Genomic DNA, 12,980 nt, shown 5'->3' with positions numbered 1-12,980 from the left:
TGGTGTAAACAATTTTTTGGTGTTGCGTCTATGAGCATTTTCGTCCTTCATTTTGAAGTTTTATCCACTTTTTTAATAAGGATCTTTATAAAATAGGATTTTATATTATTATTTTTCTGCTGTTGAAAACATTAGCTCTTTTTCTTTATTTCCTGAAGCTAGGTAATTGAAGTTAAACCCTTATGTTTTTTTATTTGCTTTACTGTGAGTGGCTTTTAGAAATCCTCATAGGATATTTCTACTCACAGTTTGTATATTTTACGCAAGTTCGTACCGTGAGTGGTCCTAAATCCAACAGCCTTGCCTAATTCCGACCCCCCAAATAACTGTTATGAAACATTCCCTCTCCAAGTGGAACGATAAATTATTGCAAGAGCTCTTGAAACAAAACATCTAACAAGATGGCTATTGTATATAATGTCAAGATGCCAATTAATGTGATTTAAAAAGTGTGAATTGTAAAAAAATAACCAGACGATCTCAATCGAACGGAATCGACGATTGAACCAGTTGAACCAAATCGAACGCAATCGTCAGATTGAAATTGGATTGTCGAACGCAATCGAATCTCAATCGAACGTCAAAATTCTGGGTAATATTCGATTGGTTCGATTGTTATTCGACTGGTTCGATCGTCGATTCCGTTCGATTGAGATCATCTGGCTTTATTCTTGTAGCTTCCCAACATCCAAGCTCTCAAACATCACAAGCCGAATGAAATTACTTTTGATTTCCCGTAGAAATTATGCGATGAACAATCCAGGGGTCAATGAATCGACGATCGAATGCAATCGAACGCAATCGAACGTCAATCGAACGCAATCAAATATCAATCGAATCTGAAATAAAATTGCGGTAATATTCGATTGAGATTCGATTGCGTTCGACAATCGAATTTCAATCGGTTGATTGCGTTTGATTTGGTTCGACTGGTTCGATTGTCGATTCCGTTCGATTGAGATCGTCTGGAAATAATTACTTTTTATGATGCTGTTACTGCTGTTGTACTTATTGCAATAAAAAATTATGTTTTGTACTGTCGAACGTGCTAACCGCACTGGCTCAACTTCAGTATCTTTGAAATCATTCGTAGGCCCAATTGTAAACTTAATGGCTTAAGAAAAATTATAGCATTTTGGGTTTTAGCCTCGTTTTGGCGAAAAACTCGTCCCCAGTCCCAAAAATCAAAGTTTTGAAAAAATGAAAAAAACGCCCCCAGGGATTTGCCCAAGGATCAAGTGTGAAAAATTTCAGCCAAATCGGACCATTTTTGAAGTCTCCAGCCTGCCCCAAAAGTTTTAGCCTCGTTTTGGCGAAAAACTCGTCCCCAGGCCCCAAAAATCAAAATTTTGAAAAAAATGAAAAAAACACCCCCAGGGATTTGCCCAAGGATCAAGTGTGAAAAATTTCAGCCAAATCGGACCATTTTTGAAGTCTCCAACCTGCCCCAAAGTTTTAGCCTCGTTTTGGCGAAAAACTCGTCCCCAGGCCCCAAAAATTAAAATTTTGAAAAAATGAAAAAAACACCCCCAGGGATTTGCCCAAGGATCAAGCGTTCAAAATTTCAGCCCAATCGGACCATTTTTGAAGTCTCCAGCTTGCCCCAAAGTTTTAGCCTCGTTTTGGCGAAAAACTCGTCCCCAGGCCCCAAAAATCAAAATTTCGAAAAAATGAAAAAAACACCCCCAGGGATTTACCCAAGGATCAAACGTTCAAAATTTCAGCCCAATCGGACCATTTTTGAAGTCTCCAGCCTGCCCCAAAGTTTTAGCCTCGTTTTGGCGAAAAACTCGTCCCCAGGCCCCAAAAATCAAAATTTTGAAAAAATGAAAAAATAAACCCCAGGGATTTGCCCAAGGATCAAGTGTGAAAAATTTCAGCCAAATCGGACCATTTTTGAAGTCTCCAACCTGCCCCAAAGTTTTAGCCTCGTTTTGGCGAAAAACTCGTCCCCAGGCCCCAAAAATTAAAATTTTGAAAAAATGAAAAAAACACCCCCAGGGATTTGCCCAAGGATCAAGCGTTCAAAATTTCAGCCCAATCGGACCATTTTTGAAGTCTCCAGCTTGCCCCAAAGTTTTAGCCTCGTTTTGGCGAAAAACTCGTCCCCAGGCCCCAAAAATCAAAATTTCGAAAAAATGAAAAAAACACCCCCAGGGATTTACCCAAGGATCAAACGTTCAAAATTTCAGCCCAATCGGACCATTTTTGAAGTCTCCAGCCTGCCCCAAAGTTTTAGCCTCGTTTTGGCGAAAAACTCGTCCCCAGGCCCCAAAAATCAAAATTTTGAAAAAATGAAAAAAAAACCCCAGGGATTTGCCCAAGGATCAAGTGTGAAAAATTTCAGCCAAATCGGACCATTTTTGAAGTCTCCAACCTGCCCCAAAGTTTTAGCCTCGTTTTGGCGAAAAACTCGTCCCCAGGCCCCAAAAATTAAAATTTTGAAAAATGAAAAAAAACCCCCCAGGGATTTGCCCAAGGATCAAGCGTTCAAATTTTCAGCCCAATCGGACCATTTTTGAAGTCTCCAGCCTGCCCAAAGTTTTAGCCTCGTTTTGGCGAAAAACTCGTCCCCAGGCCCCAAAAATCAAAATTTCGAAAAAATGAAAAAAACACCCCCAGGGATTTACCCAAGGATCAAACGTTCAAAATTTCAGCCCAATCGGACCATTTTTGAAGTCTCCAGCCTGCCCCAAAGTTTTTAGCCTCGTTTTGGCGAAAAACTCGTCCCCAGGCCCCAAAAATCAAAATTTCGAAAAAATGAAAAAAAACACCCCCAGGGATTTGCCCAAGGATCAAGTGTTCAAAATTTCAGCCCAATCGGACCATTTTTGAAGTCTCCAGCCTGCCCCAAAGTTTTAGCCTCGTTTTGGCGAAAAACTCGTCCCCAGGCCCCAAAAATCAAAATTTTGAAAAAATGAAAAAAACACCCCCAGGGATTTGCCCAAGGATCAAGTGTTCAAAATTTCAGCCCAATCGGACCATTTTTGAAGTCTCCAGCCTGCCCCAAAGTTTTTGTCACAGACACACAGACACACACACACACAGACAGACATTCTCAGATTCTAGCTCAACTGAAGTTGAGAATAAGAAGCAATTATTGTTATTTCTATTTGGCAGTGTAGACCTAACTCTTCATACAAAAATTACGGGAAACGCATATTTGGACTTTGTACCCTATGCTGCACTCAAGCACTTAAGCCAAAGTCCCGCAAAGGCGGGACAAAAATCAGTTTTTTGAAGTTTGCAAAAAAACGCCACATAGAAGATCTGTCAAATTCAGTATGTGAATAGAGCAGTAAGAAATACAACTTTTCTATTTTTCCTTTTTTTTGCAAAAGTTCTAGGAATGAAAATAAAGGGATAATGATAATTGAATACTATCCATTGATGATCGGCGGCACTATCGTAAAGCTAGAATCGCTTCGCGTACTCTTCGCTTGAGAAAATGATTGACAGATTGAAGTTTTTCACCCGCGCAGGAGTTCGCAGAGCGTTCTCGGCTCAATCCTTAGACCGCGCTAAAAATGGTAGACTGAGCTGTGATAGATCATTTCGATGGAAGTTGTTGGAATGTTTACAAGGCTCTTGACAGAAAATCGTTTGTTTTATTGTCAATGATGACAGTGCGGTTATTAATTTTGTTAGATCTGACAAATTGATGTTTGTAAGTGCACTTTATAGTTTTGATTCCCATTGAAGAATCATATTCTGGTTTTCATGTTATTAGATGCCTGTTTTAGACCATTTAGAGCTTTAGGTCTACACTGTTTGGTTCAATGTATCAAATCTCTCAGTTTAGTTGACACTTTGGTATCTTCGTTGCGTCACAGCGAAAGGCTTGTTTTTATTTTAGTTTGTATCTTTGAAAGACCCCATCGGATTTAGCTTAGGCAGGGCTGTCGGATTTAGGACAGTGTAGACCTAACTCTTCACACAAAAATTACGGGAAACGCATGTTTGGAATTTGTACCCTATGCTGCACTCAAGCACTCAAGCCAAAGTCCCGCAAAGGAGGGACAAAAATCAGTTTTTTGAAGTTTGCAAAAAAACGCCACATAGAAGATCTTTAAAATTCAGTATGTGAATAGAGCAGTAAAAAGTACAACTTTTCTATTTTTCCTTTTCTTTGCAAAAGTTCTAGGAATGAAAATAAAGGGATAATGACAATTGAATACTATCCATTGATGACCCGCGGCACTATCGTAAAGCTAGAATCGCTTCGCGTTCTCTTCGCTTGAGAAAATGATTGACAGATTGAAGTTTTTCACCCGCGCAGGAGTTTGCGGAGCGTTCTCGGCTCAATCCTCGGACCGCGCTAAAAATGGTAGACTGAGCTGTGATAGATCATTTCGATGGAAGTTGTTGGAATGTTTACAAGGCTCTTGACAGAAAATGGTTTGTTTTTTTGTCAATGATGACAGTCAGTTAGGAACATTTGGCGAGTTCCTGTGCGCGACCGCGATCTAAAAAATCATAACAACACTCATTAAAAAATGACGTTCGTGTCTTTTCGCACTTTCTTTAGCCTAGACGATGTAGCAAACATAGTAAATATAAGCACACTGTGCTTTTAATTGGCTGAAATTTTTTTTTGCGTCGGAAAAAACTTTTTCAAACTTTCAGCAATGATTGACCAAACTGTTACAATGAAAATTATCCAGCGCATTTTTTATCTCCTTATCTTCTTAATCTTCAATGAAGCACTTAAACACTGAAAGCTTACTGAATTTAAGCACATTAGATATTCTTATAATTATTGATATTCACTAAAACACCGTTCGTTGTGCGCTGCGGTGGAGTGTATGACGTAACTCCCGCGGTAACTAACTCGCCTTTTGTTGGAAGATCATATTGGGCGTTTTGGCGTTACCACCCTCGAAGCTAGCGGGCGCCCCTGTCTTTCCGCAACTCTTTCCACCATTTTAGATGGCCATAACAATAGATCTAAAAGGGCGCCATAATCTTGGAAGATAATTTGTTTTGGTCTCCAGCTTTGGGAAGTAGCAATGTTTTTGGTTGTTTTTGATGGAAAATAGTAAGAAACTTAAGTTTACAAGTGGCATTTAGTTTTTGCTGGCTTATAGAATGGCAGGATCATGGATGGTTTCCCTAACTGACAGTGCAGTTATTAATTTTGTTAGATCTGACAAATTGATGTTTGTAAGTGCACTTTATAGTTTTGATTCCCATTGAAGAATCATATTCTGGTTTTCATGTTATTAGATGCTGGTTTAGACCTTTAGGTCTACACTGTACACTGTAGGACCACTCACGGTATCCATTGTGAAAAATAAATTGAAATTGAAATTGAAAAATTGAAGGCACTGAGAGGCCACAGGTGCCAAAAAGCAAGAAAGGTCGCGTGTGAAATACGGCAATCTCATTGGTGGAGATTTGATAAAAAGCTGGCGAAGGAGACCACTTTCGTTTTTGTTGCAGATTTCGATGTAAACTTTATCCCTCTGTCTGCGTCATATGATATATGATGACTACTAACTACTTTCTACCTGCTGACCTTCATCCTATCCATATCTACACGTGTCTTCATCACATATTTTGATGAGTAATGAATCAAAATTTGGATTTTTAAACACAAGTTTCCAGGCGGCACACACAAGCCACTATGCTTCTTTTCAGTCGGGTTTGACTGATATATTGCGAATATTTTGGTATTAAAGCTGAGCCCACCTGACTTTTAGGAAACATTTTCCTATGAAATCGAAAGTGAAACTTACTACGGAAACATCCGAACAGCTTAGCGGACAAATCCAGGTTAACGAAATACACTCTGGTACACAAAGTAGGGGTCCGTAGAGAGGTATGCGATTCAGACTAGCAATTTGGCAGAATTTATTTTGCGATTTAATAAAATTAAAATTTCTAATTTTGGTGAACGACCCATTTTTTTATGTTTAAGCTTACAAAGGGATTTTTAGGAGAAATAGAGACTAGTGTGTGTGAAAGAAATTTAAATTTGGCGAGAATTAATTATGGCGAATGGCCTATAAATTTTAAATAAGTATAAATCTAAATTTGGCGGGAAGAAATTTTGGCGAATTATGTAGCCGAATTGCCTCAAAAATTCGCCAAATTCGCCAAAATTTCTTCCCGCCAAATTTAGATTTATAGGCCATTCGCCATAATTAATTTTCGCCAAATTCAAATTTCTTTCGGGACGCCAGCAGCCTAGGTTATGGGTGCGCAGGGTATTTGCGAACGATAAGTATGGGGGGCTATATTTATCAAAACAATAACATGATCTTTTTGAAACTTATTTCAATGTTATTGTCATGGATCGCTGGCAACAACCACGTAGAATTTCAAGTCCGGGACTGATTTTATGCGGTACTCAAAATACGTGAAGCACTGGCCTAGGCTCTCTGTCGCCCAAATTTCAAACCTAAAAGCTAAAAACAAATTTTTAAACGTTTATTGGAGGAAATACATGTTTTTTTATAAGAATAGTGTACTTTGAATGAGGGTCAAGTATTCTTAAGAAAGTGCCAAAATTGAGGGTGAAATATTCTTAACGTATTCTTACTTTTTTAGATTAGACTTGACTTTTTTACAAACATGAGAAATGATCAATTTGAGAGTTTTGGATATTTGAGTGAACATTTGGGTTAAAATTACATTTCTTCCGCGAAGCTTCAATTTATCTCTAACAAAAGAAGCAGTTTTTCTGTTAACCAAAAACAAAATGACTGTATTCTTATCAAATTCTGTGAAATTTACCCTAGAGCTAGAGGGTGTATTCTTAGAGGGTATTCTTACGATTTGGCCAATTTTCACCCTGATATTCTTATAGAAGATATTTTCATATATAAAAAAAGCGTGTACAGCACTTTCAATTTCGATTTAAGTTCCGTCCATAAAGTTTGGGGCCTTACTTTATTCGTAGAAATTTTCGCGAGGCTAATTTTAGCGTATATTACATTAGCGAGTCAGGGAAATCTTGATTTTCTTGCATTTATTTTAGCGAATCACGATTTCAAAAAATTTCGCGTAGATAAATATTAGCGAATACCTGAATTATTGACCGAATTCCTTTTCTAGTATATTTCCTTGCACTGAAACCCTTCCTATTGATAACAAGTGATACTTTTATAGACCTACCTGGTTATGCATTTAACACATATATAATTGATATCTACATAAGCGTGACCATTAAACAATCATTCAGAACACAAATAGTGACGATCTATTAAAATTAGTCGTTTGTTTCTTATAAAAAAAACACGTTTAGAAACCAAAATTTCATGCTCTTGAAATATTCTTTCATATTCAAGACTTCGAAAGCAAAAAAACATCTCTTTTTAGCTGAAATTTACCCCAAATTTTTTTTCCAAGAGTCGAGCTCCGTCACATTCGAGGGTTTATAGTTATGCATCTTTGTGCAAAAAATCATAAAGAATAAAAGAGCCAATCATGAGGAAAGCTAATAACAAACGAACGAACAGACGAACGGACAAAGGTTAATTTATAGGACCTCCACCGGGGTAGGTCCAAAAATGTATCAAAGCAATACAACCAGAAATTTTGCGCGGATAAATTTTAGCGATCTGTCGATTTGGCGTGTTTTAGCGAGATTTATTTTAGCGAAAAAAGGGAAATTCGCTAAAACGCTAAAATTAGTCTCGCTAAAATTTCTACGATTAAAGTATCCCAAAGTAGAAATGCAAGCTTTAGAGGGACATAAAAGTACTGACGAAATTTGAAAACAAACCATATGGATGCAGCGGGGGGATACAAAATCAAAACAAATGTCACATGTCAAAATAAAAACAAATACAGTATGGCTGATTTTAATTGTTTCAATCGTTTTACAAGTTTGTCCTGGACAAGTGATTTTGATTGTTCTCTTTAATCATCAAAAACAAATTTTTTATTTTGACATGTGTCATTTGTTTTGATTTTGTTAATTAATTAATGACACGTGATTCAGGCTATGTTTACGTTTTACTACTTTTATGTCCCTTTAATGCCTGGCCGGGGGTGGGGTACTTGGGCAAATGGAGGGCAGTGTATGTGACGCCCTTAAGGGTACTTTTTTGGATTTCCAAAGTCCCTCTAAGGGTTGGAAAGATGAGAAAATCAAATTTCAGTCCCACTAAGGGTAGGAGTAATAGGAAAATTTCAACTTTTTACCCCTAGAAAGATCGAAATTTGATGGTCAAATTTGTCCCGGTGAGGGTCGTCAGCTTGCAACCCTAGTACCCCCGGGCTTTAATGTCAGTCCATTATTGTCATGCTTGATCGGCGTACGTCCCTAAGAACTTAACTTTAAAACACGATCAGTGAGATGAACAGTTAATTTTCTTCTTTTTAAAATATTTTATGCAACATGAGTAATATAAGAGAGGTCTGTTGTCATTTAAAAGGGAATTCGTCGAAAAGTAGTTTGGCCAGTTTTTTATCAATCCTGTCTTAATTCCCAGTGGCGCAGTAAATCTCTAGAAAAAGTGTCAAAATTAGCATAATAACTTGGGCAGTTGGTGTATTCCAAAACAGGTATACTTTGAGGATAGGAATGTTGGTCAAAGATATGTATTCTCCTTGAAAAATCATCGTATCCGTCCGTATAATAATAGTATTTAAAATACGAAAAAAGTTAAAATAACGTATCATTTTTCTCTTTTTATTTTCACACCTCTCTTTCATACGAATTTAAAGTGGTATTGACAGCGGAAATGAAAACGCCAACGACAATTTGGTTTTAAACAAAACATTCGTCACTTTTGCAAGCTTTAAATATGTTTTTTTCCATTATCAACGTAACACAACTAACCAATTATCTATCTATCTATCTTGGGCAGTTTTTAAGGGGCGAGTGAACTCTAAATTTAAACAGCTTTATCCACCAATTGATTCAAAACAAATATTTCATGAATAATCTGACAAAAGGTTATGAGTTTTATTCTGTAAGCCGTCCTATTTTATGATTTTCAATTCTGATTACGATTTCAACAACTGTTTTGGCATTTTTTAGTAATAATGCTTGACTTTTTACAAATAAAATTATCTCTCAGATGCAAGTTCCATTTGTCTTCAAATTTTCAAAACAATCATGATTGTGCCTCCTATTGACAAAACTTCTAAAAGTTTTAAAACATTCGCTCCGTACTTCCCGAAGAAGTCACCTCTTTAACTTCAAATGGTTTCAGCTTCTGTTTCAGGTCCATAGGAATCCTCATAAACCAGCTTCTCTCGCATAGTGCCAGCTCGTTTGTGATAATTATTGTTGCCGGTTGATTTGACGTTAAAGAAGTTGGCTACATTCTCTCTGCTCTTTCGTAAGGTCCAACGTGCGTAAAATCCTGTTTGGCTGTTGATAGTGGAGCGAAGTCGCATCAAGATCCATAAACAGTCAAAAACGAGACCGAGAAACAACCACAAAGAGATGATAATGTACGTTGATTCGGACAAAACTTTTCCGCGCAAGTTAAAGATGAGATTAGGTATGCAGCCAGGTAATGTGAACAGGAGGAATGACGCCAGAAGACCTGAAAACAAAGAGAATGTTTTCCGGGGTGTTTGCACGACGCGAACTTTCTTCGAAGGTGAATTAACACTTGACATGTCCATTGCAAGCTCGTGGTCTTCTGAGTTTTTCAGTGGTTTACTTCGCAAGATATGTGTATCAACTGTTAACATAAAATTAACGATTGTCAAGGTACCACAGATGAAAACACCGAGATAGAAAACAGAGAAGCATAACGCGTTTCGATTGGTTAAGACCAGGATGGTGATCACAAGGGAGGCAAGCCACATATTAAGAATCACCACAACAATGTTTTTGCGTTTACTGGTGAACTGTAAGAATCGATTGCCGTATGTGTAGGAGAAAACTCGTTGCAAAGTGATGCCCATCATATGAAGCAATGTAGATGAGATCATCCAGATGTTGGAGAGATCAATTAAGATACTATACTCATGTTTTGCTGACCCACCACTTCCCATTATAGTCAGAGTTGTGATGCCATAGAACAAAACACTGACTCCATGCGCAAAGACAAGACTGACCAATGTCAAAGTGACGATTCCAAAGCCATTGGCACGGAAATATCGGCGGAACTTGAACGCTAGTAAGATATCAATGATCACCGTTACTAGAATGAGTAGTCCAGAAAACCATGAAAATAATGTTAAAGATTCTCTCATGTTGAAATGGAGTTTTCACCACGAAAACTTAGTTGATGTAGACTTTTATTTCTTAGTGACTTCGCGTCCTTGTTTGTTTGTGGTTTTTGTATGTTGATGTCAATCTTTTCGATCTAAAGGAACAATAAACAACAAATATTTTAGTTTTGAACAAATTGAAGTTCAAACAACACCACTGGTGTAATCTTACACATCTGCCCCCTGGAGATTGCAGGCATATGATTATAACAGAGCCTAGGATCTCTAAAAATGTATTCTGTGAAAAGAGCGTGTAACAGAAATCCCAAGTCAATTTAAAATAAAGTTAAGTATTGAACTTCTGAAAGAGTGTAAGAAGCTGATCTCTATTCCCCAAACTTTTTTTCCCAAATGGTGGAAGAATATTTTTCAAAATATAAAATATTGATGAAATGCCTAAACTCCTACTAATTCCTTTATTCAAAATGTCCTAAAAAGAATATTTCATTTCTCTTTAAACTTTCGTGTGCCGTGTAGTGAGCACAGTAAGATTTAGTAGTTTGTCCTATTGGAAGAACATTAAAGAAATTAAACACTGAAAAATGACTATATTTAGCTATGTTTTAGCTTACAGAATATCATAAACCTGATGGAAAACAACGAACGAACTAAAACAACCTGCGAATAAATTTCACTTTAACATTCAAAACAACATATCTTTTTTTTTCATTTCTAATTTTCATTTTTCTCTATACTTTTATTGTTCGTCGCCCCTCTTTGTTATATATATTTACCAATGGTATAATTTTTTCGCCTTTTTGAGCCAATCAAAATGTTAGAATTGAAGATGAAATAGTACGAAATAGCGATCTATCTTTTTTAGCAAACATATTATATGAATTAAGAAAATAAATATGCGAAAGAGAACAGTACAAATTTTTAAAGAGTTTTGAGTAAATACTGTACAATAGAACTGTAACATGACTCATGAAGTTTGTTAGGTGTTAGGGCTTTAAATATCTTCTCTAATCCTAAGTTAAAAACTCGGTCAAACTACAAACCAAAACAAAATCCCACTTTTTCAATAACTTCACCGTAGCAAATCATAAAGAAAAGTGAAAATTTAATTATAAACGAAGGAGGTTTAAAACTTTGAAATCGTATCTTTTTAAAGCGCTTTAATTTTTCTATTTTAAATTATTCCTCTCATCCTTAAGCTCCCGAAATTTATGATTAGAAAAATAAAATGAAAAAATATAATTAAGAAGAAAAGATGAAAAACATATTCTAGAGCTCCTACAGTAAGAAAACAGAATCAAATAGAGAAGGAAATGAAGCCTTACATGGATTCTACCCGGTACAAGTATTAATCATGCTCTAAAAGCAACAAGTCAGCTTAAAAGTATTTTTCCATACAGCTCATTAAACAGACAACTATTTCTAAGATCAATTTGAAAACTAACAGCCCACAAAATATGAGTATGGCATCATGATGAGAAAATCTTACACTCTTGTGTCCAAACAATACTTTTGGACAAACACTTCAAGTAAGAAAATACAAGTTATGTACATATCAATTTACTGAAAGAAACGAATGATGACTCTATCTTCTTTACTTCTTAGCTGTTGTAATTTGCCTCATATTTCATCGTAAGAAAATTCCTGTACTAAGATTAAGACTTGGAATGTAAGTTTTATGAAAGACAACAACCCTCTGATTGTATGGAGATATTTCATCTAAGTTTTTAACTATAACGATTCAAACCTTGATACCACCGTTTGCCAGAGCATTCTGTTGGGTTCCAAGGAGAGTAAATATCGACAAACTACTGGCTGGGAAAAATTGCATACAATTCTAATAAATAGTTACAAATACTCTCAACTGTTAAGCTTTTCACAAATACTGAAAATCTTTCTCTCTCTTAAGCTGTAAATATATTTGTCGCCAGTCTCTGCCCTGCTTATATCAATATACTCTCAAAATTCTTTCATTGATACCATCAATGAATTTTTTTATTTGCTCTGGAAACCAAGTTGCAACACGAGGTCAATAGAGAGAAGGAAGACCAGGAGATCTACATTAATCAAATTTCTCTCCTCAAGATTAACCTATATTACCAAGTGATTGAAAGCTCGTTAGACTGCTTAGTATCTTTCTTTGTCAATTCATGTTAGAACTGTAACACACACCAAAAAACGATCAACATTTCTACAGATGTCAATCCGATTTAGATCTGTCAGCCCAAAAGTCACATACAATATATAAACCATTATTCATTGTTTATATTGAAAAATTATTTTTCAATATTCACCGAAAAACACGTCAAAAAAACACGTTACGTCATGTTACTGTATTTCTCAACTACCTAGCCCGGCTTTCAAAGTCAGCTATACGATAATAAGAACTTCTAATTCGAAGCTACTCCTAGGACAGGCCAGAAACAATGAAATTAAAAGAGAAGAAATTTTTCAAATTATAGGATTAACTTTTGATAGAAGAAAATATGGCAAACGGTAAGCTCATCAAGAAGCTTCGGAAATACAAACATTCAAAGAGATTAATGGGGGAAAAGAACATTTATCTCAAGAAAAAGTGAAGGCTTTAAACTACTTGAAAGATGAGTTTCCGAGAGACATCCCACGCATAAATATTGTATGAAGTACATTAAGAGGTCTCTTCCCTAAACACCCTCATCGTGAACATGAAAAAAATATGACCAGACTCATTGGCTAAAAACGGGGGCACATAAATCCAGCATTTTACACGTAAAAATACGCGGAAATAGACAGAATAGAATAAGAACAACAGCACGAGTTATTAACTCACGACCTTATTCCAAAGAATAAATCTTCGAGTA

Source organism: Clytia hemisphaerica, unplaced genomic scaffold (genome assembly GCF_902728285.1).
Source record: "Clytia hemisphaerica strain Z4C2 unplaced genomic scaffold, Clytia hemisphaerica genome assembly, whole genome shotgun sequence".
Lineage (NCBI taxonomy): Eukaryota > Metazoa > Cnidaria > Hydrozoa > Leptothecata > Clytiidae > Clytia > Clytia hemisphaerica.
The sequence above is the reverse complement of the archived record's forward strand: the minus strand, read 5'-3'. Positions refer to the sequence as shown.